This window comes from Serinus canaria, chromosome 4 (assembly GCF_022539315.1).
Source record: "Serinus canaria isolate serCan28SL12 chromosome 4, serCan2020, whole genome shotgun sequence".
NCBI lineage: Eukaryota > Metazoa > Chordata > Aves > Passeriformes > Fringillidae > Serinus > Serinus canaria.
The window spans coordinates 71149951-71177031 of NC_066317.1; positions in this window are offsets into that span (position 1 = coordinate 71149951).

Here is a 27081-nt window from a genome sequence, read left to right on the forward strand (position 1 = left end):
CTTTGGAAAGGGACCATCACTTACTCCACCTTACTTCATAAATTCTGCAAGTTCCAGTTCACAAATCTGTTAGTGGATTTTCCAGCCTCCCCTGCAGCACAGCACTGGGAGGTTGATTTGTGCTGGGTCTGTTCACAGCTCCTGGGAATCCCCTCTTGCCTCTTTATCAATGACCAACTTGCTTTTCCAGGCAGGTTTGCAATTTGTCTTTGCTATTTTAGATGGGTTTCACATGGAGTTTTATGTCTCAGCTATTTCCCCATCACCTCTGCCATCATCCCCCTCCCGTCGAGGTCCCACCAGCAGAGGAGTTGGGAATATCCGGTTGGAAATATTCTGTCTGTGTCCTGTGAGGGATGAGCAGCCCAGCTCTGGAGCTGCCCCTGCCAGGCTCCCGCACCCCCAGGGGCACTCTGCATCTCCAGCTCATCCCCTGAACAAACTCCCGGAGCTCTGAGGTCTGCCGAGGGTGGGCACCGTGCCAGTCCAGCCTGGCAGCCGGGGCTGTGAAGGTTTCCACGGGACAGCTCTCAGCCCAACAGCACAAACTCTGCTGGAGCTGCCCGAGCGCCCCTGAGCCCCCCAGCCCATCCCAGCCGGCACCTGGAGCGGGGCTGCCACCCCAGCGCTTCCACCGGCAGCTCGTCCCTCTGGGACTGCCTCGGGGAACCGAGGGGCACCGCGGGTCAGGGCACTCGTGTGATGGCAATAATGGCAGTGCACAAACCAGGGCAGTTTCACCCAGATCGCTAACGTCCTTCCCCAGGACGTGAAATGACACCTTGGCAGGAGGAGACAAACCAGAACCACTGTAAATGCTGGAGCGGTGCCATCCAGTCCTCTGGGTCCGGGGGTAAACCAAAGTGTGCGCTCTCTAATCTAAGAGATTCTCACTTATTTTGGCACTCCCAAGGTTTCCTTGTTGCTCCGTGGGACGTGGAGGCATCCATCTGCACCTCAGACCGCGGGCTCTCCGCTCCGTGCCTCGTCAGGAGAGTCCGCCAGTTATTGATTGATTGATTGATTGATTGATTGATTGATTGATTGATTGATTGATTTATTGATTGAATAAAAGTCCCGTCCTGAGAGAACGTCCCGCTGGAAGCCGCATCCCTCGCTCGCATTTCTGCGTGTCCAAGGGGAAGAAGATAGGAGCCTGCCAAGCCTCGGGGTGCCCGCCCCTCCTGCCCACGGTGCGCGCCCCCGGGGCCGCCCAATTAGCGCTAATTAACACCTCCAGCAGCGGGAGCCGAGCGCGGCCAGCCCCATCCGTGCTCGGGAGAGGGGAACCGCCGTGCCAGGGGGGGCACAGGGCACAGGGACGGGTGTGGGCACAGGGAGGGCACAGGGATGGATGGGAACAGGGATGGATGTGGGCACAGGGATGGATGGCACAGGGATGGATGGCACAGGGATGGATGTGGGCACAGGGATGGATGTGGGCACAGGGATGGCACGGGGATGGATGTGTGCACAGGGGTGGATGTGGGCACAGGGATGGATGTGGGCACAGGGATGGAACAGGGATGGATGTGGGCACAGGGATGGATGTACAGGGAGGGCACAGGGATGGATGGCACAGGGATGGATGGCACAGGGAGGTGACAGGGGTGGATGTGGGTACTGGCAGTGTCAGGACAGGGACCAGGCCCCACCACGGCTCCATCCTGCTCATTACCTGCCAGGGCCCATTAATTGTTAATGACCCTTCCTCCCGTCTGCCACCAGAGCTGCAGCTCCTGCAGGGCTCCTTTGGCACAGCTGGGCACTGCCATTGTCAGTTCTGCCACCCAAACCCCCCGGGGCCAGAGCTGTCACACCTGTGTGCCCGGTGTTGGATCCCCCCAGTGCTCCCAGCAGGGATCCTACAGCCAGCATCCCACAGCTGAGCTCCCATCTGGGCCAGGGTGGCAAACACCCCTCAGGGCTGCTGGGAGAGGGCGAGGAGGGCAAGCAAGAGCCAAGGAGCTGATCAGAAAGGTGCAGATGTGGCACATTCCCCTGTGGGCACATCCCACCCCAGGAGGGCCTTGCAGGAACTGGAACTGTGCCTTTCTGGCCTGTCACCTCAGCATCCCCTTTCCTCTCCGTGACTTTCTACCCCTGGGTCCATGAGGTCACGGGAAAGGCACAGGGAGAGCTGTGTGGCTGAGCCTGTACAACAGGAGCACATTTCCTAGCTGGGCTGGGATCAGAGCTCCAGTCCCTCCAGGCTCTGCCTCCTGAGGAATGCCAGCTCTTGCATCTGCTGGCTGCTTTACTTTTAGCTGAAGGGTAAGTTAGAATACTCAGAAGTTTTTTGCTGTCCCCAAGACAGAGTTCAGATGTTTTCCCAGAGCTTCATTTTGTGCCAGTTCCCTGAGCAGCCACCATTTACTGAGGTGTGGAACAGAGGAGACAAAACACCAGCAAGGGGAGAAGGAAGAAGAAGGCAGGCAGGAGGAGCGAGGGGAGGAGAAGATGGCAGAGCAGAGCTCAGACCCCACAGCACTGCAGGATGGCAGGGGTCAGTGGGGGCGAGGCTGTCAGGGAGAGCCAGAGAATCAGAAAGGTTCAGGCTGGAAAAGCCCTGAGATCAAGCCCAACCCCAACGGCCAAGGGGCAAGCCCTGTCTCCAGCACCTCACCCTCGTGTTCTCTGGGCACTCCTGGGGGCAGTGGCTCCCCACCAGGGCTCTGGGCAGACCATCCCAGTGCTGGAGCTCACGGGCCTTTTCCAGCCCTGGTGACTCTGTAATTCTGGTGGTGCAGGGGCAGCTTCTCCTGGGATGAGCGCACTGAGACGTGGCTGGTGGGATTTAATCCCTAAACCTGGAATAGGAGCTGTTCAGGCCAGCACTCAGTGAGTGAGAGCTGCTCTAAAGCAGCAGCCCTGAGAGAGCCTTGAACTCTGCCAAGCCCTGCTGAACCTGCCCCAAAGCTGCTGCTTGCTGCAGCCCCGGGGCAGGAGAGGTGCCCAGGGCCTGCCCTGAGAGCCACACCGGGGGCTGGGGGCTTTCCATGGGGCTGGGTCACACACCAGGGAGGCTGGGGGGCTTTCCATAAAGGTGGGTCAGATACCAGGGGGCTAGGGGGCTTTCCATGGGGCTGGGTCACACACCAGGGGGCTGGGGGGCTTTCCATGGGGCTCAGTCACAGCACTCATTGCAGCTGCCACGGCGGCCTTGGAGGCAGCACCGCTCTCACCTGGGGACAGGTGCTCCAGGGCTGGCTCTGTTTAACCCCTTCAGCCCAGAGGGCAGATTGCAATGAGGGCACAGCAGGCTGGGGACACAGACAGGGCTGGCTGGCCACTCTCCTGTCCTGCAGCCCTGCTGGGGACACAGACAGGGCTGGCTGGCCACTCTCCTGTCCTGCAGCCCTGCTGGGCACACAGACAGGGCTGGCTGGCCACTCTCCTGTCCTGCAGCCCTGCGGGGACACAGAGGAGCTGCAGGGCAGTGCCAGAGCCATGGCAGAGTGAGGCAGCCCAGCAGCCAGGCTGATGGCTCTGCTCTGCAGCCCTGCCCTCCTGAGCCCCACTGGGGAACTTCTCCTGCATTTTCCTGGCGCTGCTCTGTGGCTGAGGGAGCTGTGCCGAGGTAATTGGGTGGGTTTAAAGGCCAGTGCTGGGCTGTTTGAAATGCTCAGGAGGGAATTTTCCCCTGAAACAAAGCAGATTGTCCTTGGGTCAGCTCCTCAGGCCGGCAGTGACAGACACCCTGCTGAGGGGGGGTGCGGCGTGCTTTACGGGCTGGTTTGTAATTAATTGGTTAAAGGCTGGAACCTTCACAGGGAGCCAGAGGAGCCCTGGAGCCCAGACCCACGGAAATGCAGCCAGGCTGGCACAAACCTCTCAGGATCCTCAGCTCCCAGCGTGTCCTGGGGGGCTCCTGTCCCTCGGGCAGCCCTGGAGCCCAGAGAGGGCAGTGGGTCCCTGCTGCTGGCACTGCCCAGCTGAGCCAGGAGGAAGGGACAGGGCCATCCTCTGTGCAGCCTGCAGAACGCCCTGCCCTGACCCCAGCCCGCTGGAACCCGGGGCTGGGACGGGCTCTGGGGCCAGCCCAGCCTGGGGCCAGCCCAGCAGCTCTGGCCGGAGTCCCAGCCCTCTGCTCCCGGGGGCTGCATCAGCTCGGGGGGGAGACCAGGGGAAGGGTCATTCATGAGGGTTCAAAAGCAGGAGTTCCACCTTCTGAAACATCTCCCTGGAGCTGGCATTTGGTCTGCTCTTGAAATGCAGAAAATCAACCCATGGAAGAACATCGGGATTGGAGAAGGTAAAACCTTCTCTTGAGGGTGATGGGACTCAGCTCAGGCAGCACAAGGGAGTGTCCCCTGAGCTTCTGTGCAGGTGAAAAGAGCAGCACATAAAGCAAACCTGGGAACAAACACTTCCAAGGGAGGCTGGCAGGCCCAGAGGGGAGGGACAGTGCAAAACGAGAATGCTTCTTTGGATTATTCTCCGCTGAAATTCTGTTAAAATCAATTTTCTCATCAATTTTCCTCAGTTCTGAATCACTGTGATCCCCAATGAGATGTGAAAGCTGCTCTTGGCCATTTGGGGTCACTGAATAGAGAAGATCTGTGCAGTTGGAAAGCATCACAATTTGAAAATTCACTCAGTCAATGTTTTTGCATGGTAATTTCACTAAAGTGCTCCAATATCACAAACAATCCACACAGAATAAATACCAAAATGTTTGCAATACCACACAAGACAAACTGACCAGTTTTGCAGTGCTCCAAGCCCATTTCCACCTGGATAAATCAGAGCAGACAAGCCTTTGTTCCCTTGACTTCACACTTGTTTTTTATGGAAAATCTCTTTCATAAAGGAGCAAAGATGCAAAATTTTCACTGAAAACACAAAATCTGTAAATATATTAACCCACAAAGCAAACCATCAGCTTTGGGGAGCCCTTTCCCCTTTCTCTGCAGTGATTTTCCTGGTGAAAAGGAAACCAACCCAAATCAGCTTCTGCCCCCAGACCAAGGTTCTGCAGAGCTCCTCCCCAGCTCCCCAGCCCAGAGCCAGCGGCTCCTCAGGGGCTCCTGCTGGCCCAGCTGAGGGTGGGGAGCAGGAGAGGCAGGAGGGGCTCCCAGGGCTCGGCTCACGGCTGGGGCAGGAGCACTGGGGAGGTTTTTGTGCTCCCAGCCCAGGGGATTGTTTGCAGAAGGGGCCTCAGGACCTTCCCAGCCCAGCCCCCTGCCCAAAGCAGGCTCAGCCTGAGGCCAGGGTCCATCCTGACCCTGACCCAGGGAGAAAAAGCAGATAAAAATCCACATTAAGGCTTTGGAATGGACTCAGAAAGCATCCCAGGTGTGCCCTTCCTCCTGGCCCTTGGGAACTCTTCCTTCTTCCACAAGAGCTCCTCACCATTGCCCTGCCACTTCTGCTCTTCCACCTGTCCCAGGCACGCAGCAAACGCTCTCTCCTCTCCCCCCCTGTGCCCAGTGTCCTCTCCCTGTGCCCAGTGTCCTCTCCCTGTGCCCAGTGTCCCCTCCCTGTGCCCAGTGTCCTCTCCCTGTGCCCAGTGTCCTCTCCCTGTGCCCAGTGTCCTCTCCCTGTGCCCAGTGTCCCCTCCCTGTGCCCAGTGTCCTCTCCCTGTGCTCAGTGTCCTCTCCCTGTGTCCAGCGTCCTCTCCCTGTACCCAGTGTCCTCTCCCTGTGCCCAGTGTCCCCTCCCTGTGCCCAGTGTCCTCTCCTCTCCCTGTGCCCAGTGTCCTCTCCCTGTGCCCAGTGTCCTCTCCCCTCCCTGTGCCCAGTGTCCCCTCCCTGTGCCCAGTGTCCTCTCCCTCCCTGTGCCCAGTGTCCTCTCCCTGTGCCCAGTGTCCTCTCCCCCCCTGTGCCCAGTGTCCCCTCTCCCCTGTGTCCAGTGTCCTCTCCCTGTGCCCAGTGTTCTCCCCCCCTGTGCCCAGTGTCTCCAGCCCTCCCACCACGCTGGTGCCATCCCTGTCCTGCTGTGCCCAGTGTCTCCAGCCCTCCCACCACGCTGGTGCCATCCCTGCCCTGCTGTGCCCAGTGTCTCCAGCCCTCCCACCATGCTGGTGCCATCCCTGCCCTGCTGTGCCCAGTGTCTCCAGCCCTCCCACCACGCTGGTGCCATCCCTGCCCTGCTGTGCCCCTGCTGTTTGAGGCTCACATTGCTGCCGGTCCCTCCCGGGCAGGCAGGGAGGTCTCTGGCCCTGCCCTGGGGTGCCCAGGGCTGAGTTGGTGCCCGGTGCCAGGGACAGAGGTACACCTCCCTCATGCCACCCGTGCTGGCTCCAGGGAGCCAGGGCAGGAAGCAAAGCCCAGAATGGCTGTCTGGTAACAAGGCCTTGATTTTGCAGAGGGCGACATTCCTCACATTTTTCCTGTGATTAATGCTTCCCCTGTGTGCCCTTGCCCCACCACAGCCCCTGGCTGCACAGTAACCCTTTATGTGCTGCAGGGCTCAGCCAGGAAATGGACACGAGGCCCCAGATCAGACCTGTCACTAAGGAGTCCTGAGGGACAGCCTGGGTGCCATGGCCAAGGCTGAGCTCAGTGCCAGGCTGAGCTCAGTGCCAGGCTGTGGTCACTACAAGGCTGTGGTCAGTGCCAGGCTGTGGTCACTACAGCTGTGGTCAGTGCCAGCCTGTGGTCAGTGCCAGGCTGTGGTCAGTGCCAGGCTGTGGTCAGTGCCAGCCTGTGGTCAGTGCCAGGCTGTGGTCAGTGCCAGGCTATGGTCAGCACAAGGCTGTGGTCAGCACCAGAATGTGGTCAGCACCAGGCTGTGCTCAGTGCCAGGCTGTGCTCAGGGCTGAGCAGAGCAGCAGCTCTCACACCCTAAAAAGCAGGGTGGTATCTATCAGCAGGTGGGAGCTGATCCATCAGTGGCAGTGGAAGGTGCCCACCCACAGCGCTGCCCCTGCCAGGGCTCCCACGTGTCTCCTGGGGTAAAGGACAATTCTGGCCCAGCTGAGCTGGTGACAGTGACTTGTGTCACAGCTTTGGGCCTTCCAGGGCTGGGGGCACAGCTTCTGCAGGGCTGTGTTTGCAGCACAGGGCAGTGTTTCCCTGCAGGGCTGTGTTTGCAGCACAGGGCAGTGTTTCCCTGCAGGGCTGTGTTTGCAGCACAGGGCAGTGTTTCCCGAGGGTGGTTTGCACAGGGCAGTGCTGCAGTGGTGTTCAGCACAGGGCAGTGTTCCCTGCAGGGCTGTGTTCCAGCACAGGCAGGTGTTGCGCAGGGCTGTGTTGCAGCAGGGCAGTGTCTGCAGGCTGTGTTGCAGCAAGGGCATAGTGTTTCCCTGCAGGGCTGTGTTTCAGCACAGGCAGTTCCCTGCAGGGCTGTGCTGCAGACAGGCGTGTTTCCCTGCAGGGCTGTGTCTGCAGCACAGGCAGTGTTTCCCTGCAGGGCTGTGTCTGCAGCACAGGCAGTGTTTCCCTGCAGGGCTGTGTCTGCAGCACAAGGCAGTGTTTCCCTGCAGGGCTGTGTCTGCAGCACAAGGCAGTGTTTCCCTGCAGGGCTGTTGCATCACAGGCAGTGTTCCCTGCAGGGCTGTGTCGTTTGCAGCAGGGCAGTGTTCCCTGCAGGGCTGTGTTCAGCACAAGGCAGTGTTTCCCTGCAGGGCTGTGTTCAGCACAGGCAGTGTTCCTGCAGGGCTGTGTTTGCAGCACAGGGCAGTGTTTCCCTGCAGGGCTGTGTTTCAGCACAGGGCAGTGTTTCCCTGCAGGGCTGTGTTTGCAGCACAGGGCAGTGTTTCCCTGCAGGGCTGTGTTTGCAGCACAGGGCAGTGTTTCCCTGCAGGGCTGTGTTTCAGCACAGGGCAGTGTTTCCCTGCAGGGCTGTGTCTGCAGCACAGGGCAGTGTTTCCCTGCAGGGCTGTGTTTGCAGCACAATGCAGTGTTTCCCTGCAGGGCTGTGTTTGCAGCACAGGGCAGTGTTTCCCTGCAGGGCTGTGTCTGCAGCACAGGGCAGTGTTTCCCTGCAGGGCTGTGTTTCAGCACAATGCAGTGTTTCCCTGCAGGGCTGTGTTTCAGCAGCCCTGCACAAGGCAGTGTTTCCCTGCAGGGACTGTGTTTCAGCACAAGGCAGTGTTTCCCTGCAGGGCTGTGTTTCAGCACAGGCAGTGTTTCCCCTGCAGGGCTGTGTTTCAGCACAAGGCAGTGTTTCCCTGCAGGGCTGGTTGCAGCACAGGCAGTGTTCCTGCAGGGCTATGTTGCAGCACAAGGCAGTGTTTCCCTGCAGGGCTGTGTTTCAGCACAATGCAGTGTTTCCTGCAGGGCTGTGTTTCAGCAGCCCTGCACAAGGCAGTGTTTCCCTGCAGGAGCCTCTGCAGCCCCAGTTTTGGGGCTGGTTCTGGGCAAGGAGCAGCCAGGAGCAGCCCTGGGCAATGGCAGAGCCCAGAGAGCCTGGGAAGGTCTTCATCATGGAAACAGGAAGATAGCCAAGGATCCTCCTCCTGCTGCTGCTGAGGGCCTTGGTTTGGGGGATCTGAGCCCAGGTCCCCTCAGGGGCCTTGGGAACAGCCCCTGGTGCATCAGCAGTGCCCAGGGAGAGCCTGGGGGGGTCCCAAAGATGGGATGGGATCATGGGATGGGATCATGGGATGGGATGGGATGGGATGATGGGATGGGATGGGATAACGGGATGGGATGGGATGGGATGGGATAACGGGATGGGATGGGATGGGATGACGGGATGGGATGACGGGATGGGATGACGGGATGGGATGACGGGATGGGATAACGGGATGGGATAACGGGATGGGATAACGGGATGGGATGACGGGATGGGCAGCAGCTCCTGCGCATGTGTGACCTAGAAGGGTGTGGGAGGAACAGGGCAGGCGTGGGGCTCCCAAGGACTTTGGTCCGTCTGAAACAAAAGCAGTGAACTTCCAGTCAGGATCAGGATGGAGAGGGTTGTTCCCTGTTTACTCTGCTCATGGCAGGGCCGGAGCAGAGGAGCTGGCAGAGGCGTGGCACAGCCACCGGCCTTCCTCATGTGCCTCATTTATGGTCCCAGAGCGTGGCAGCAGCAGCATCACTCACCTGAGACCTCCGTGGCCACCAGACCTTCCCAGTGGGGAGCTTTGAGCTCCTCCTCCCAGGGCAGGGAACAAATCCTGGGATGGGCTGGTCTCAGAGCTGCTGGTGAGAGCAGGGCAGTGCTCCCCCCCACACACTGACAGGACAGGGGGTGATGGTTGAACACTAAAAGAGCTCCGTTTGGATTAGCTTTTTAGAAGTTTTTACAGCAAGGGTGATAAATCACTGCAGCCAGAGGCCCAGTGAGGGGCTGGCTGCCCCAGCCCTGGACACACTCCAGGTCAGGCTGCACAGGGCTCTCAGGAACCTGGCTTAGCTGAGGATGTCCCTGGGCATGGCAGGGAGGTTGGACTAGGTGACCTTTAAAAGTCCCTCCCAACCCAAACTGCTCTCTGAATCTGTGATTGTGTCCCTGTGCTCAGGTGAGGTGTGAGCAGCTGCACAAAGGCTGCTCAGCTCCTTCAAGTCACTTGGGCTCCCTGGACAGGCTCTGGGCACTTCTGTCACCTTTCTTGGATCTCATCCCAGCTCATTTCTTGTCCTTGTCCCCCCTGGAGCTCAGGGCTGTCCCCTCCTGCAGGGCCAGCAGTGCCTGCAGGGCTGCTGCTCCGCAGGGCTGGGCCACCAAAGAGGCAGCCACCAAACCTGGGCTAATTGTGGCACTAATTAACCAAACCTGGGCTGATTGTGGCACTAATTAAAGCCAGGTGCAGCCCTCAGCCAGGGCCATGTCCCAGGCCAGCAGCAGCGTGGGGGCTCCAGGAGGGGAACGGGCCTGGGCTCAGCCCTCAGAGCCTCCTGAGCCACGCTGAGCACCAGGAGCTGTCCGTCTGTCCATCTGTCCAGCAGTGTCCAGCAGTGTCCATCTGTCCAGCAGTGTCCAGCAGTGTCCATCTGTCCAGCAGTGTCCATCTGTCCAGCAGTGTCCAGCAGTGTCCAGCTGTGCAGCTCCCAGAGCCCTGCAGCTGCAGCCCAGTGCTGACAGCAGCTTGCCAGGGTGCTGGCCCCGGGCTGCATGGCTGGCGTGGCAGAGCTCAGGGAGCAGGAGGCAGCCAGGGATGAGCTCTGAGCTGCTGCAGTCCTTGGGAAGCTGGGTGGAGAATGTGACACAGATGATGCGGGCTGAGGTTTGTCTGCAGAGAATCACAGAAAATCCTCAGCTGGGAGGGAGCCACAGGATCATCCAGTGCCACCCCTGCCCTGCCCAGACCCCCCAAATCCCACCCTGGGCATCCCTGGAGCTCTGTCCCAATGCTCCTGGAGCTCTGGCAGCCTCAGGGCCGTGCCCATCCCTGGGCAGTGCCAGCACCCTCTGGGGGAAGAAAGGGAAGAACCTTTCCTGATCTCAGCCTGAGCTGCCCTGGCCCAGCTCCAGCGCTCCCTGCTCAGAGGATTCAGTGCCTTCCTTCTGTTGGGATGTGTTGATGGCACAGCTGCACAGCTCAGCTTTGCAGAGTTTGGGTCTGATCCCTCTACTCCAGGGTGCAAACCAGGAGTAGCTTCACAGATGCCATGACGTTGTTTTGAGGCTTCCTTGATTACCTCTAATCCATTAGCCTGATTAATGTATATTTAATGGTGGTTGTCACCTGGAGGTCATGTCCAGGGTCCCAGCAATTCTGGAGTTTGGTGCTGGAGACATCCTGAAGGGCCCAGCTCGCCCTTCCTTTCCTTCAGCTCTCTTCAGTTTCTAGCAGAGCTTTGCAGAAGGGCAGAAGGGCTCCCTGAGAAGTGCTGTGAGATCAGAGCCCTCTGCAGAGCCTTGGCTGCCCCTGCCAGCCCTCCTGCTGCACACCAGCAGGGCTCTCCCTCTGCTCTGGAGCAGGGTTTGCCCTCCTCGGGGACAGAGCCCAGCAATCCATCCCAGTTAACCCAACGGCTGTCCTCTGCAGCAGCTCCCAGTCAGGGATGTTTTCTGCAGGAACCTCTCTGCTCTCCATCCCAGTTAACCCCTGGAGCAGCTCCCACTGAGTGGATGTTTTCTGCAGGAATATTTTCTGCTCTCCATCCCAGTTAACCCCTGCAGCAGCTCCCAGTGAGTGGATGCTTTTTGCACTCTTGCAGGAACCTTTCTGTGCCCCATCCCTCCGGGGTGGCTTTGTCCCTTTTGCCATGACAATCTCTCTCTCTCACTTATTTAGATGAACACTGAGTTACCAAAAATGCTCATTTTCTAAGAGGCCACAGGGAAAGTGTTTCACAGTGATGGAATTACAATACCTTGGTAAGAAAACTTTAGATTGCTCAGAGCTACTGATGAGACTGGTCTGAATGAGAGGAAAATGTTCTTCAATTGTTACTGCTGGGTCATGGAGAAGGGCTGCACTCCTGATTTCTGCAGGCAATTGCTGCTCTCGGGGCTCTCTTGGAAGAGGCAGAGGATGTGTCTGCATTTCTTGGCCAGCTCTGAACAAGGTGATCACATTTTACCTCCGGGGAGGGAGAGCCTGTCCAATAACTCCAGAGCACCTGTGCATTTCCATTATGAAATGACACAAAAATGTGCACTGCCAAGGTTTTGTGTCTCCCAGAGAAGAGAGTGCAAGTGGTTTCTCTCTCTCCAAGGGAGTGTGGGGTAAGTGGAGCAGTAATGACCTCTCCAGGCCCAGCTCTGATGGGTGGCTGGAACTGCACCCACCGTGGGGCAAAGATCTCAGTGTCCTCCAGAGCAAACAAGCAGATTTCATGAACCAAGATGAGATGGATCCAGCTGTCCAAGTAGCCACTGTTAGAAAGTCAGGCCTGCCCACAGCCAAGTTTCTCCTGCCAGCAGGATCTCAGATATCACCTTAATGCTTAAAAGGAGCAACTTTGGGCTGTCAGATGCTGGATACAGACAGTGCCACAGGCTGCAGTAAATCTGCATAATTGGTACTTAATCAGTAACAGTGGAATCAGTCAGAGCTGTAATTAAGAGTGTGAAATTTCAGTGTTTATCCCACAGGTGTAATGAGGCCAGAGCCTCTCTCCCAGGGGTGGCTCTGCCACCAGCAGCAGGGCTCCAGTGTGACCCAGGGCACGGCTGGTGTGCTGAGACACAGCCCTGCCACAGGCAGGCACCAGCCTTTCCTCTGGGTGCCCCAGCCCAGCAGGGCCCAGCAGAGCCCTGGGGAAGCAAAGAAAACACATTTCAGTGGGGAAGCAAAGAAAACACATTTCAGTGGGGAAGCAAAGAAAACACATTTCAGTGGGGAAGCAAAGAAAACACTGCTGAGCCTGCTCCAGGAAAAGCCTGAGCAGCAGAGATGGCACTCTGAGCTGAGCTGGGAGGGCAGGCTGTGATGGAGACAGGCTCTGGGGACAGCAGGAGCTGAAGCCTTTCCAATTAGCACTTTGGAGTGGAGTCAAGGGCTGTCAGGGCCCTAATTTACTGAGCAGTGTCCCTCTCCCCATATATCCCTGTGACAGCTCATTCCTTTAGGCGTGATGGAGTGCGTGGCTGGCCTCTAACTGCTCTCCCATCCATCTCCTCCCCACTTTGCTTCCTCAAGAACATTTTCCAAAGGGGAATTTCCATGGCTTGTGGTCACCCAGGTTAATTTATGCCAAACAGTTATTCCTGCTGTAAAACAAAAACTCAGATTTCTCTGTCCTCTCCGTGGCCTGAGGTGAGGCTGTTGGTTGGTGTAAATCACCACAGAGAGGGGAAACAACCACAACAGGGATTTGTTGGTGCCCCACTGCTGGAACCCAGGGCCAGGCTGGACACTGGGGCTGGAGCACCCGGGGCAGGGGAGGTGTCCCTCCCGTGGCAGGGTGGCACTGGGGGGGCTCTGAGGCCCTTCCCACCCAGCCCAGTGTGGGATTTGGTGATTCAGACAGGGCTGCAGGGTGGCAGCTCCAGCTGAGGCAGTGCCCTGGGCTCCTCTGGTGCCCACGGAGCCAGCAGGGTGTGAGGCACCTGGTTGGGTTCAGGAGCTCAGGATGGGATCAGCCATCCCTGGAATATCCATTCTGCTCCCTGGATTAGGAATGCAGGGTGGGCAGCTAATTTGGATGGAGGTGTGAGCAGCCACTGAAAGTCACAGAGGTTTGAAGTTTGAAGGCCTGGAATGATGTGAATCCAAATGAACGTAACTACAGGGTGCACCCCAAGGAAGGACACACCGACATCACCACCAGGCTCACCAGAAAAGGAGCAGGAACACAAATCCAGAGCCAAGAGCACAAGCTCTGCTGGGAAGGAGGCCCCAGGGGTCAGACCCCATCTCCCTTAACCCCTGCAGTGCTGGAGGTGAGCCGGGTGCCAGGCAGGGTGGGCAGAGAGGGGGTGCAGCGCTGCCAGGGCACTTTGAGAGCCCACCTTTCCTCAGCCTGGGAGGGGTTCCAAGGACACAGAGACACCTGTGCCCCGGGCACGCCGCCTGGAAGCGAATCCCTCCCAGCCTTTGTGCCTCTGAATCTTCCCCATTCAGCCCTGGTGTGACAAAGGAAAGTACTGTGAGGGCAGGGCTGGGAGGGGAGCGGGATCAGGAAGCGCCGAGATCAGTCTTGTTACTTGTGAGACTGACAAGAATAATGGAAAGGAGGAGGAGAGGGCGGGAGAGAATGCAAAAGCATTAGGCAGAAATTCTGTGAAGCTTGTGCAACCTGAAACAAACCAGGCTCCGCACGCAGCGCCGTTTAACCTCCCGGCCCTGCGAGTGATGAATTTGCAGCCTGAGGGAAGGAGAGGAGCCCGGACCGGCAGCACACCAAGGACAGAGCGCTCCGCTGGGCCAGCGGCACAGGGACCGTGTCCGCAGGCAGAGCTCTTCCCGCAGGGCACCTCCGGGGCAGCGCTGGGCATGGCAGGCTGGGCACAGCACCTCAGCCCCTGCCCAGCGGGCTGATAACGACTTTAATTGCAGTGTTTATGTTTCCAGCTCTCCAGCAACACACATCCGTGCTGATGATGTGCTTTAAGGGACCAGAGGTAACATTTGGAGATAAATGTGATGTCAGCTGCCCACTGGGTTACACAGACATTATGGCCAGCTAAGGATTCATTTTCCATTGTAGTTTGGGGGGGTTTAATGGCCTTTCCAGCCATCCAGCTCTGGTTTTATGGAACTTTGCCCCTTTCCTTGCTTTTAGATAGCAGTTGGGATTATCAACTGGTGTAAATCAAGCAATTCTCCTTGACTGGCTTGGGTGGGGTCTGGGGTGGGATCCTGAGCAGCAGAGTTACCCTGAAAACAGGACACTCCCGTTCTCACTATGGGATTTGGGCTGGAGCCCCTCTGCTCTGGAGCCAGGCTGGGAGAGCTGGGAATGTTCCCCTGGAGAAGGGAAGGCTCCAGGCAGAGCTCAGAGCCCCTGGCAGGGCCTGCAGGGGCTCCAGGAGAGCTGGAGAGGGACTGGGGACAAGGGACAGAGGGACAGGAGCCAGGGAATGGCTTTGAACTTAAGGAGAATAGGTTTAGATTGGACATAAGGAAGGAATTCTGGCTGTCAGGGTGGGCAGGCCCTGGCCCAGAGCAGCTGGGGCTGCCCCTGGATCCCTGGCAGTGTCCCAGGCCAGGTTTGGTGGGGTTTGGGGCAGACTGGGACAGTGGGAGGGGGTGGAAGTCGATGATCTTTGAGGTCCCTTCCAACACAAACCATCCCGTGCTTCCATCACCCTGTGACTCCAGCAGCTCCCAAAAACAGGGGCACCAACAAGACAAGGGTCTAAGTGCAGGAGCAACAACTTGTTCTGAGCTTCAGGAGACAGTCCTTGTGTGCAAAGGAAAGGATTTCACCCCGTGCCTGGTGAGCACCCCTGGGGCTGTCGGTGCCCTGACCCCGGGTCAGAGGAGGGCAGGAATTCCTGGGGACATTTCCTGCTGAGGGGGAGGTCAGTCCAGTCCCCAGCCAGGGGACACAGCACTGCCTGGACACCATGGGATCATGGAATCCATCCCTAAGCCAAGGGTCCTGGAACCATCCAGGCTGGAATGGCCCTGGATCAGCAGGAGCAGTCCTGGAGCCCCCAGCAGGGCCAGCAGGGAGGGCCCTTGGCAAGGGCAGCAGTGTCCTTCCTTCCTTTCCGGTCCTTTTCTTTCCCTTTTCCCCGGCCTGCCTTCCCTTTTCCTATCCTTCCTTCCTGCCTTCCTTCCATTCCCTTCCTTCCTTCCGGCCTGCCTTCCCCTTCCTTCCTGCCGGCCCTTCCTTCAATACTGCCTGCCTGTCCGTCCTCCCTGTCTTCCCTTCCTTCCCGTCCTTCCTTTCCTTCCTTCCCTCTCCTTCCGTCCCTGTCCTTCTTCCTGCCATTCCTTCCTTCCTTCCCTATCCTTCCTGGGTCCTTCACCTTCCTCCCGGCTCTTCCTTCCCTTCCTTCTTCCACTTCCCTTGACCTATTCCCGTTGGGTCCGTGTCCTTCCTGTCCTTCACTTCCTTCCTTCTTCCTTCCTTCCTGTCCCCCTTCCTTACCTTCCTTCCTTTCCTCGCCGTGCCTCGGCCGGCCTCCTTTCCTTCCTGCCTAGCCGTCCTGCTCTGCCCTGTCCCGTGGGGGTTCCGGTCGGCGTGCCATGTCCTTCCGGCCTTCCTTCCCTGCCTTCCCTGTTTTTTCCTTCCTAGCCGGCCCGTCCGTCCGGCCGTCCTGCCGGCCGGCCTGCCCGGCCGGCCGCTCCTGACCGGCCTGCCGGCGGGCGCTTTCGGCCGGCCTTCCGGCCTTAGGCCTTCCTGCCCTGTCCTGCCTTTCCTGCCTTCCGTCCTGCCTTTCCTTCCTTTCCGTCCGTCCCTGCCCGTGCCGTCCGGACCCCTCCCTTCCCCTTTTCCGATGAACTCCTTTGCCTTCCTTCCTTTCCTTCCTTCCTGGTGTTCCTTCCTATCGCCTGGGTAATGTGTTGTTCCTTCCGTCGCCTTTTGCGCATTACATTCCTTGCCGGCACGGGGGGAGGAGGTAATGTCCTAAAAGGGTTCCCTAGTCCTTCACTGGAGGTCCTTCCTTCCTTAATCCCTTCCTTCCGTCCTTCCTGTCCTTCCTATCCTTCCTTCCGTCCTCTCTTCCTTCCTTAACCTTCCCTTCTCCTTACCTTCCTTAACCTTCCTTAACCTTCCTTAACCTTCCTTCCTTAACCGTCCGTCCTTACCGTTCCTTAACCTTCCTTCCCAAATCTTCCTTCCCAAACCTTCCTTCCCTCCCCCTGGCCGTGCCCACAAGTGGCTCCACATCTCCAGGGACTGGGCTAACATGGGCACTGAGGCAGGCACAGACTGGCCTGGGTTCAATGGCACAGGCTGGCCTGGGTTCAATGGCACAGGCTGGCCTGGGATAAATGGCACAGGCTGGCCTGGGTTCAGTGGCACAGACTGGCCTGGGTTCAATGGCACAGACTGGCCTGGGTTCAATGGCACAGGCTGGCCTGGGTTCAGTGGCACAGCTGGCCTGGGTTCAATGGCACAGCTGGCCTGGGTTCAGTGGCACAGGCTGGCCTGGGTTCAATGGCACAGACTGGCCTGGGTTAAATGGCACAGACTGGCCTGGGTTCAGTGGCACAGGCTGGCCTGGGTTCAGTGGCACAGGCTGGCCTGGGTTAAGTGGCACAGGCCGGCCTGGGTTCAGTGGCACAGGCTGGCCTGGGTTAAGTGGCACAGGCTGGCCTGGGTTCAGTGGCACAGGCCGGCCTCGGTTCAGTGGCACAGACTGGCCTGGGATAAATGGCACAGGCTGGCCTGGGTTCAATGGCACAGGCTGGCCTGGGTTCAATGGCACAGACTGGCCTGGTTAAATGCTACCATGCCAAAGTCAGCCCAGACTGGCCTGGGTTCAGGGCTACCATGACAAATCAGTCCAGCCCAGAACTGGGTTCAGGGCTGTGGGACAGTTCCAAAGTGTCACTACAGGACACGAAATAACACGGCGTGGAGACGCTGCTGTTTTCAAGGTAAAAGGGGGAATTTATTTTCTGACTTTAACATTTACATGTTTCTAAAAGTGACGGTGGATTGGAGGGTGACAGTGCCACTTGTCCAATGACACTGGACAAACAAACAGGCTATCAAATTTCTCTTCCTCCCTAAAAGATCACAAAATAATAATTTATTTACAGAAAGTGTGTGAGAGAGTTTGATACAAGAATGTAAACATCAGAAGGCTTAGAAAATCTTAAAAAATCAAAGTGGCACCAAAGTGCCTCCCTGCCAGCCTGGGAGAGCTGGGAGAGCTGGGAGAACTGGGAGAGCTGGGAGAGGTGGGAGAACTGGGAGAGCTGGGAGAGGTGGGAGAACTGGGAGAGCTGGGAGAGGTGGGAGAACTGGGAGAGCTGGGAGAGCTGGGAGAGGTGGGAGAGCTGGGAGAGGTGGGAGAGGTGGGAGAGGTGGGAGAGCTGGGAGAGCTGGGAGAGCTGGGAGAGCTGGGAGAGCTGGTCCTGGACGTGCCATGGAAGGAGAACTGCTGGGCAAGCTCCATCTCCTGGAGCCACCCATCAGGAGGATGCACTCCCAGGCAGGGGATTCCTCTCCCCAGCCTCTAAAGTGCATCTGGACCTGCCTCCTGGAGGGTTCCGTGCCTCCTGGACTGAGCTCAAACCCTCTCAGGGGAGCCAGAGGTTTCCTTGTGTCTTTACAGCTGCATCTCAGCAGGAGCAGTGCTGGAACCCTCCCGTTTGTCCCCCAAGGCCCACATTTGTCTGAGGTCAGAAGAAAGCCAAGGAATGTTTTCCCTTCAGAGGTGATGGGAGGTGAAAATTCCCCCCAGGATTTCTGCTCTGGCTCTTTCCCTGCGGCTTCCAGAGCCGTCAGACTCATTTGAGCTCGGGAACACAGAGACAGAAAATATTTAGAATTGGCACTGGATTTATTTTCAGTCTTCCCAAGGCAGTCCAGAAGGGAGAAGCAGACTCTGAAGATTTATCTGTTCTCTGAATAAGCAGTGAGCAGAGCTTTTAATTGATCACAGCTCATTTAAAGTGAGAGCTGAGCAAACCTGGGGGTGTTGCAAGGCCAGGACTAACCAAGATTCACTTCCACCTGCCAGGGAAATCCCAGAGCTGTTGGTGAGACCCTCTGCTGTTGGAAATTTCTGACTCCCAGCAGCACCCTTCAGCCTCAGATCCCTGGGAGGGATGTGCTGCACCCCTGGGCTCGTGTGCAGGTACCCAGTGTCACAAATTCCTGTCTTTGGGACCTCCTTGTGGCCTAGTGAGAGCTTCTGCCCCTCACTTTGGGCTGTAACCCCCAGATTATGGCTGTCCCTGCCATTGCTGGTGACCAGCGAAATCCAGCAGCAGAAACTCAAGCAGTTTTTGACCAGCTGGGAGCAAATGTTGTGTAGAGAGCTGTGGATCATTTTTCACCAGGAGGGAATTCAGTTAGAAGTGGAGGGATGGGGGTGTGGGTTACTGGAGAGTATGGGCTGAGTGTAGCTGATGGTTTGAACTGAAAATAAAAGTAAGGTGATGATGGAAGTGAAATGTCAAAATATTTCTTTTCAACCTGTCTTATGTTTCACATCAGAAACGCCAGAGCACTTTCAAAGCAAAACCTTTCAGCTCCCATTTGTCATCTGAAACCAGAATTTCTTTCATAGTGGACCTGGTTATTTTTAAAAACTTCAAAATTAAGCAAAAAAATTTGATTAGGAGGAAAAGGGAAATATTTTGGGTTGACCCCAAATGATCATTTTTCTATCTTTTTTTCATTTCTCTGAAAAGAAGAGGGGAAATAGTTGGACTTGACTTACTTTAGTTGTTTTTCATTGATTCCAGTAAAATCAGCGACCTGAAAAAAAATTATTCAGAAGCTCTGAACCTTGCTCTGAACCAGGCTGCATCTCCTGGGGGCGTGGGCTGAATACCTTCTCCTGATTATAAATAGTCTGTGCTTATAGACAGTAATTGAAAACATGAAGATGTGGGGAAAAAATAAATTCCTCCTGAACTTCTCCGCAGTTTCCTGCATGCTGGCAGGTCTCAGATGCACTGGGGATGTAGGTGGGAGCACATCTGTGCTGGGAGATGGACAGGCTGGAGAGAGCCCTGGGCCAAGGGCTGGCTGTGGAAGGGGAAGGACAGAGCCTGGGGTGGCTGCAAGGAGAGGGCCCAGGCACGGCCACCCTGCTCCTTCCCAGAGCAGGAGAAGCACCCGGGGGGAATCTCAGCTCACATCAGCTCCCTGAGCATCATCCCTGAGCATCATCCCTGAGGAACATCCCTGAGCATCATCCCTGAGCAACATCCCTGAGGAACATCCCTGAGCATCATCCCTGAGCAACATCCCTGAGGAACATCCCTGAGCAACATCCCTGAGCATCATCCCTGAGCAACATCACTGAGGAACATCCTGGATCCCTGAGCAACATCCCTGAGCAACATCCCTGAGCAACATCCCTGAGCAACATCCCTGAGCAACATCCCTGAGGAACATCCCTGAGCAACATCCCTGAGCAACATCCCTGAGCAACATCCCTGAGGAACATCCCTGAGCAACATCCCTGAGCATCATCCCTGAGCAACATCCCTGAGGAACATCCCTGAGCAACACCCCTGAGCAACATCCCTGAGCATCATCCCTGAGGAACATCCCTGAGCAACATCCCTGAGGAACATCCCTGAGCAACATCCCTGAGCAACATCCCTGAGCATCATCCCTGAGCAAAATCCCTGAGCAACATCCCTGAGGAACATCCCTGAGGAACATCCCTGAGCAACATCCCTGAGAACCATCCCTGAGCATCACCCCTGAGCATCATCCCTGAGCAACATCCCTGAGCATCATCCCTGAGCAACATCCCTGAGCAACATCCCTGAGACATCCCTGACTCCCTGAGCAACATCCCTGAGCAACACCCCTGAGCAACATCCCTGAGGAACATCCCTGAGCAACATCCCTGAGGAACATCCCTGAGCAACATCCCTGAGCAACATCCCTGAGGAACATCCCTGAGGAACAATCCCTGAGCGCATCCAGCCCCTGAGCAACATCCCTGATAGCAACATCCCCGAGGAACATCCCTGAGGAACATCCCTGAAGCATCACCCCCTGAGCATCATCCCTGAGGAACATCCCTGAGCATCACCCTGAGCATCATCCCTGAGCAACATCCCTGAGGAACATCCCTGAGCAACATCCCTGAGGAACATCCCTGAGCAACATCCCTGAGCAACATCCCTGAGGAACATCCCTGCCAATAGCACCCCATGCCATGCCATGCCATGCCATGCCATGCCGTGCCATCCCATCCCATCCCATCCCATCCCATCCCATCCCATCCCATCCCATCCCATCCCATCCCATCCCATCCCATCCCATCCCATCCCATCCCATCCCATCCCGTTATCCCACCCCGTTATCCCATCCCGTTATCCCATGACCCCGTGATCCCATTATCCCGTTATCCCATGATCCCGTGATCCCATTATCCCATGACCCCATGATCCCATGACCCCATGACCCCATGATCCCGTTATCCCATGATCCCGTGATCCCATTATCCCATGACCCCATGATCCCATGACCCCATGACCCCATGATCCCGTTATCCCATGATCCCTTGATCCCATTATCCCATGATCCCGTTATCCCATGATCCCATGACCCCATGATCCTGTTATCCCATGACCCCATGATCCCGTTATCCCGTGATCCCATGATCCCATGATCCCTGACCCCATGATCCCATTATCCCATGACCCCATGATCCCGTTATCCCGTGATCCCGTGATCCCATGATCCCTGACCCCATGATCCCATTATCCCATGATCCCATGATCCCAGCCCAGCCCTGCAGGCTCTCTGTGGCTCTCCCCTGTCTCAGGAGCTGTGGATCTGTCTCTGTTCCCTGCTGAGCCCCCTGTCCTGCAGGGGCTGGCCCAGGATCTGCAGCCCCATCCAAAAGCTGCTGCAAACAAAAGCCAAAATTTGAATTCTGGAATTCTGGCCCCGTGCCAGCTGTGGATGGAGCCCCTTCCTTGCACATTCCTGGGATCGCAGGGTGTCCCTGTTGCCCACCGTCCAGCCTGTGCCACAGCACACCCACCCACTCACCTTTCCCAAAGGATTGGGGCCATTTCTGCCTCTCTGCCCTTTCCTCTTCCTCCCAGCCACTCCTGGAAACCATTGACTTCTGCACTCAGAGCGAGAGAGACTTTTTGTCAAGGGATGGAGGGCAGGAGCCAGGGAATGGCTCCCCCTGCCAGAGGGCAGGGCTGGATGGGATCTTGGGAATTGGGAATTGTTCCCTGGCAGGGTGGGCAGGCCCTGGCACAGGTGCCCAGAGCAGCTGGGGCTGCCCCTGGATCTCTGGCAGTGCCCCAGGCCAGGTTGGACACTGGAGCAGCCTGGGACAGGGGGAGGTGTCCCTGCCATGGCTGGGGTGGCACTGGGGGTGGCACTGGAGGATCTCTGAGGCCCTTCCCACCCAGAGCTGGGATTCTCCGGTGGTTTCCTGGAGCTGGAGCAGGTCCAGGGCAGCACCTGCCCGTGTCCATTGGAGAGGATGGAGGGTGCAAACACCTCCCCACCAACAGGGAGCTGCTGCTCCCAGCAGTGGTGTGCAAAGGTGGAAAGAGAAGATTTCCAGTGCAAAACTCTCAGTACATCTCCCTTGTGGACTGACCCACGTTGGGGCTGTAGGCACTGACATTTGAGCAGCCTGGGATTTCCTCTCCTCACACATTTGGGGTCTCTCTCCTGTCTGTCACCTTGGCATTGGATCCACACTCCACACCTTGCCCTCGCCACTTACAGGAACTTTACAGATACAGAAAAGAGGAAAAAGGAATAAAAACCAACCAAAACCACAGCCTCAGAAACACCATTAAGGAAACAGTTTCTTGTGCAGGACCAGAGGGGCAGCACAGCAGAAGAGAGAGCTCTTTGGAGGAAAGAGAGCTAAAGAGGGAACAATTCCCTGCCCCAAGGCTGTGAGCTGCAGTCCCACCCGTGCTCTCAGCCTGATTTCTGGGCAGCTGCACCTCCAACAAAATTGCAAACAAATCAATCCATACTCTGTGCTCTTCTGGAGAACACTTTGGGGAAATTGCTCTTCTGTATTGTCTGTCACGGAGAGAGAGGAAAAGAGAGACATCTTTTCCCACAAACATTTCATTTCACAGCTCCCAGAGAGGAGCAGGGAGCTGGGGAAGGGCTGGTGCTCACCCTGGGCTCCAGCAGAGCTGGGGGTGCTCAGCCATTGACCCCAGCTGGGAAACCAGGCCCAGGACCCCTTACACAGGCAACCCTGAATCCTGATTTATTGTTTTCCAGGAATGAGGGGAGGGAGATGGAGGTCAGGCAGCACAAAATCAGATAAATAGGAGATGTGAGTCATCTGGGGCCAGCTGGCACTGCTGCACACTCGGGACAAGCAGCTTGTTTGCTGTAGGAAACCTTCCTCCAGCAGCACTGCAGGGCAGAGGGCCTCCCACAGCAGGGCCACGGATGCTCAGGGGGCTGCTCCTGCCCTTCCCACCTCCCTTCCCATCTCCCTTCCCATCTCCTGCCCTTCCCATCTCCCTTCCCATCTCCTGTCCTTCCCATCTCCCTTTCCATCTCCTGCCTTTTCCATCTCCTGCCCTTCCCATCGCCCTTTCCCCTCTCCTGCCCTTCCCGTCTCCTGCCTTTCCCACAGGAGCAGGGAGCTGGACAAGGCTGGAAAAGCAGAGGCAGAGTTGGGCAGGAGGAAGATCCTTGTCAGAGGCAGCAGAGTTTCTGGTGAAAACCACAATTAGCCCCAAGCACAGAGTGGAGAGTCATCAGACTGTGGAAGGGTTTGGGATGGAAGGGACCCCAAATCCCATCAGTGCCACCCCTGCCATGGCAGGGACACCTCCCACTGTCCCAGGTGCTCCCAGTCCCAGTGTCCAGCCTGGCCTTGGGCACTGCCAGGGATGCAGGGGCAGCCCCAGCTGCTCTGGGCACCTGTGCCAGGGCTCTTCCCTACACAGGGAAAAATCTCTCCCTAAAATCCAACCTAAATCTCCCTAAAATCCAACCTAGATCTCCCTAAAATCCAACCTAGATCTCCCCTCCTCCAGCTGAAGCCATCCCCCTTGTCCTGCCAGACTCTGCCAAGTGGTGCCACAGGGGGCCCAGGGGGTCCCTCTGAAGCACAAAGGGATCTTTTGGAGTACCAGGGATGGGAAATACCTGCGGCTCTCCTGTGCATCCTCCCCTGGCTGTGCCTGGCCTCCTGGAGCAGGCAGAAAATCCCCACCCCTGATGGGCTGCTGGGGCAGGGAGCTGTGCATGTGGGCAGCCCAGGGGGACATGGACTACAGGGGACAGATTGTAATTGTCATTGCAAGCAAAGGACATCTCCAGTGCTTCCCTGGAGGAAAGCCACACGAGGTGTAATTGAAAAGCTGTGAGAGTAAATGTGAGGGAATAAAGGCCTGGGCAATAATGCTCTGCCTCACTCCTGCAGTGCTTATTGCAAACACCAACTGGAGAGCACAGGGCAAGGTCCAGCATGCTGTGCTGTTAATAAAAACAAACTCAGGAAATGTCCTGGTCAATGAAATGGAAGAATCTCCTCTAATAAACTGGGAAGGGCTCTCTGAAGGAGTCACAGTGTGAGTCACACCCAGGAGAGGACAGGGCACAGGTGTGAGCTGCAGCCAGAGGGATCACAGGGTCAGGAATCACACCATGGTTTGGCTTGGAAGGGGTTAAAAAATGCTCTTGTTCCACCCCTGCCATGGCAGGGACACCTCCCACTGCTCCAGGTGCTCCAGCTCCTGTGTCCAGCCTGGCCTTGGGACTGCCAGGGATCCAGGGGCAGCCCCAGCTGCTCTGGGAATTCCAGCCCAGCCCCTGCCCACCCTCCCGGCCAGCAATTCCCACTACCCAAGATCCATCCATCCCTGAGCTCCCTCAGCTCAAAGCTTGGGAGTCAGCAGTGAACATCACCTGTGCTTGGGCTCAGCAGAGGTGTGGGCACTGCTCTGTGCCAGGGGACGGTCTGAGTGCCCACCCTGGGCTCTGGGGGTGAGTGGAGGAAGCTCTGACATCCATCCAGCACCTGTGGGCACAGCTCTGACATCCATCCTGCACCTGTGGGAGCAGCTCTGACATCCATCCAGCACCTGTGGGAGCAGCTCTGACATCCATCCTGCACCTGTGGGAGCCAGCTCTGACATCCATCCTGCACCTGTGGGAGCAGCTCTGACATCCATCCTGCACCTGTGGGGGCAGCTCTGACATCCATCCTGCACCTGTGGACACAGCTCTGACATCCATCCTGCACCTGTGGGAGCAGCTCTGACATCCATCCCAGCACCTTGTGGGGGCAGCTCTGACATCCATCTTGCACCTGTGGGAGCAGCTCTGACATCCATCCTGCACCTGTGGGACCAGCTCTGACATCCATCCTGCACCTGTGGGGGCAGCTCTGACATCCATCCAGCACCTGTGGGAGCAGCTCTGACATCCATCCAGCACCTGTGGACACAGCTCTGACATCCATCCTGCACCTGTGGGACCAGCTCTGACATCCATCCTGCACCTGTGGGGCAGCTCTGACATCCATCCTGCACCTGGGGGCAGCTCTGACATCCATCCTGCACCTGTGGGGGCAGCTCTGACATCCATCCTGCACCTGGGGGCAGCTCTGACATCCATCCTGCACCTGTGGAGGCAGTTCTGACATCCATCCTGCACCTGTGGGAGCCAGCTCTGACATCCATCCAGCACCTGTGGGGGCAGCTCTGACATCCATCCAGCACCTGTGGACACAGCTCTGACATCCATCCTGCACCTGTGGGGGCAGCTCTGACATCCATCCTGCACCTGGGGGCAGCTCTGACATCCATCCTGCACCTGTGGGGCAGCTCTGACATCCATCCTGCACCTGTGGGGCAGCTCTGACATCCATCCTGCACCTGTGGGACCAGCTCTGACATCCATCCTGCACCTGTGGAGGCAGTTCTGACATCCATCTAGCCCCTTAGCACTGCGCTCAGGATGGAGGAGCCTGGACAGGGAGGATTTAACAAAAGCAATTTGGCAGTATTTAGATTTAGTAAGTAAAAAGTGACAGTGTATCCAGGGCAGAGCTGTGAAAATATTTACACTTATATCATTTTTTAGTGATTTGAGGGGAATGGAACAGTTTACTTCCTTTATTTCTGTTTTTTTCTTTCTTTTTGGTGTGTGTGGAAAGTGTCTGCTTCCTTTGAAAATACTCACATTGCTCACTGAAGACTGAACCTGGGAAGCTTTTTTTGCCAAAACCTCACTAAACACTGGGCTCAGTGGAAGTTTGATATTTTTTTTATCCTTGAAAGAACAGAAGCTCTTCTGTTTTTATTTTATCTCTCTTTTCAGGAAAGAACAAAACATTTGCTAACCATATCCACCTTAAAGGCTGGTAAGGTCAAACTCTTGTAATATCTTAGAAAACTTGGAAGTGGTCTCCAAAGTTTGAGTTCAGACCTTCCTCTGGGCTGTTCTTACACCCTCTGAGATAATGAACCAGTGGATGACACCAACATCAAGGCCCTGGAGAGGTGTGAGCAATCCCTTTGAAATCAATACCAATTTCTGGCTCAGAATTCTCCAAATTGTGGAGACAGCTGCCAAGGGCAGGTCCAAATTCCTCCTCATCCCAGGCAAGATCTGAGCACTTTGAAAAGTGACTTGATTCGCAGCTTGGATGTGAATTCTGCAGGAAACACCTCCCTCCCCTCCTCCAGTGATGCTTCAAAGAGCATCCAAGGCACCAGAACGTTCCACCAGGACAGATCCAGCTGCTGCAGTGAATTTCTGTTTGAAATTTGGTTTTTCAGGGCTGGTTAGCAGACGGGAGGACAGGAGTGTGACAGGTGTGTCACAGGAAGGCTGTGGCTCTGGGGTGGCCTTGTGGCTGGGCTGCAGCACCTCCCTGGCCAGCAGAGCAGAGTCAGCCTGGGCCAGGCAGGGACCCGGTGCTAGCAGGAGCTCAGGGGCAGATGATCCCAATGAGAATGGAACTCAGCTCCCTGCTGCTTGCTACCATCCCAAGGCTTGCTCAAAGAGAATCACGGAATCCCCAGGGCTGGAAAGGACCTCCAGGATCATCCATCCAACCTTTGACCAGGTCCAAAGTAAAGGAGTCTGTTCCCAGCACTGAGCTGGGCTTGCAGTGCTCCACACCCTTCCCACGTCAGCACAGGCTCCAGGCCCCACAGCTCCCAGCTGTCCCCCTCAAAGGACCCACCTGAGCTTCTCCTGGGATCACAGAATCATGGAACAGTTTGAGTTCCAGCCTGGTGTTTGCCAGGGCAGGCACACCCCTGACACACCCCAGACACAGCCATGGCACACCCCGGGCACACCCCAGGCACACCCCGAGCACACCCCAGGCACACCCCAGGCACACCCCGGGCACACCCCAGACACAGCCATGGCACACCCCAGGCACACCCCAGGCACACCCCAGGCACACCCAGGGCACACCCCGGGCACACATCCCGGGCACACTGCGGCAGGCCGTGACAGCTCCGAGGGGGTCAGTCCCTGCGTGCCAAAGCAAAGGGAGGCACGCTGGGCCAGAGCTGTGGGCATCACGGAATGTCCTTCCAGGATGTGACCGTGCTCCCTCTCCAGCCTGGAGGCAGAATGTCACCTGCAGGTGACAGCTGGCAGAGCTTTAAGGGCAAGGGAAGAGGAGGAAGATTAAAGAACCGAGCTCATCCCCTGAGGCATCTTCACCAGAGCCATTTCCCTTTTTGTACCGAACATCCATTAAGGAAGCTCCTAGTCCCAGCCCCTCTTTTGCCTTACAAATGGCCCAGATGCCAAAGCCCCAGGAGCGGCAGCAGCCGGACCCAACCTGGGCCGGATTCACCCTGACCCTGCCAGCAGCTGGGGCCACCTCAGCCAGCTCCTCATCACCACCTCACACAGTTAATTACAGGAGAGACCACGAAGATCTGGGGTTTTACCAAAGCTTGGGAAGCACAGGCAGCAGTGCCAGGGCGATGGAGGGTCTCAGGGCTGTTCTCAAGGAGGAGTTTCAGTCACTGAGCACCCGTGATGGTCCTGCAGGGGTTTTGCTCCTCAGGAGCACAGGGCTGGTTCTGCAGGGCTCAGAGCATGGAAGGAGTTTTATTTTGGCAGTGCTGCCTCTAGTTCATTAATGGCTTGTGAGAGCAGAGGGCCACATCTCACCCAGCTGTGACAGACCCTAGTTATGCTCTTGCAC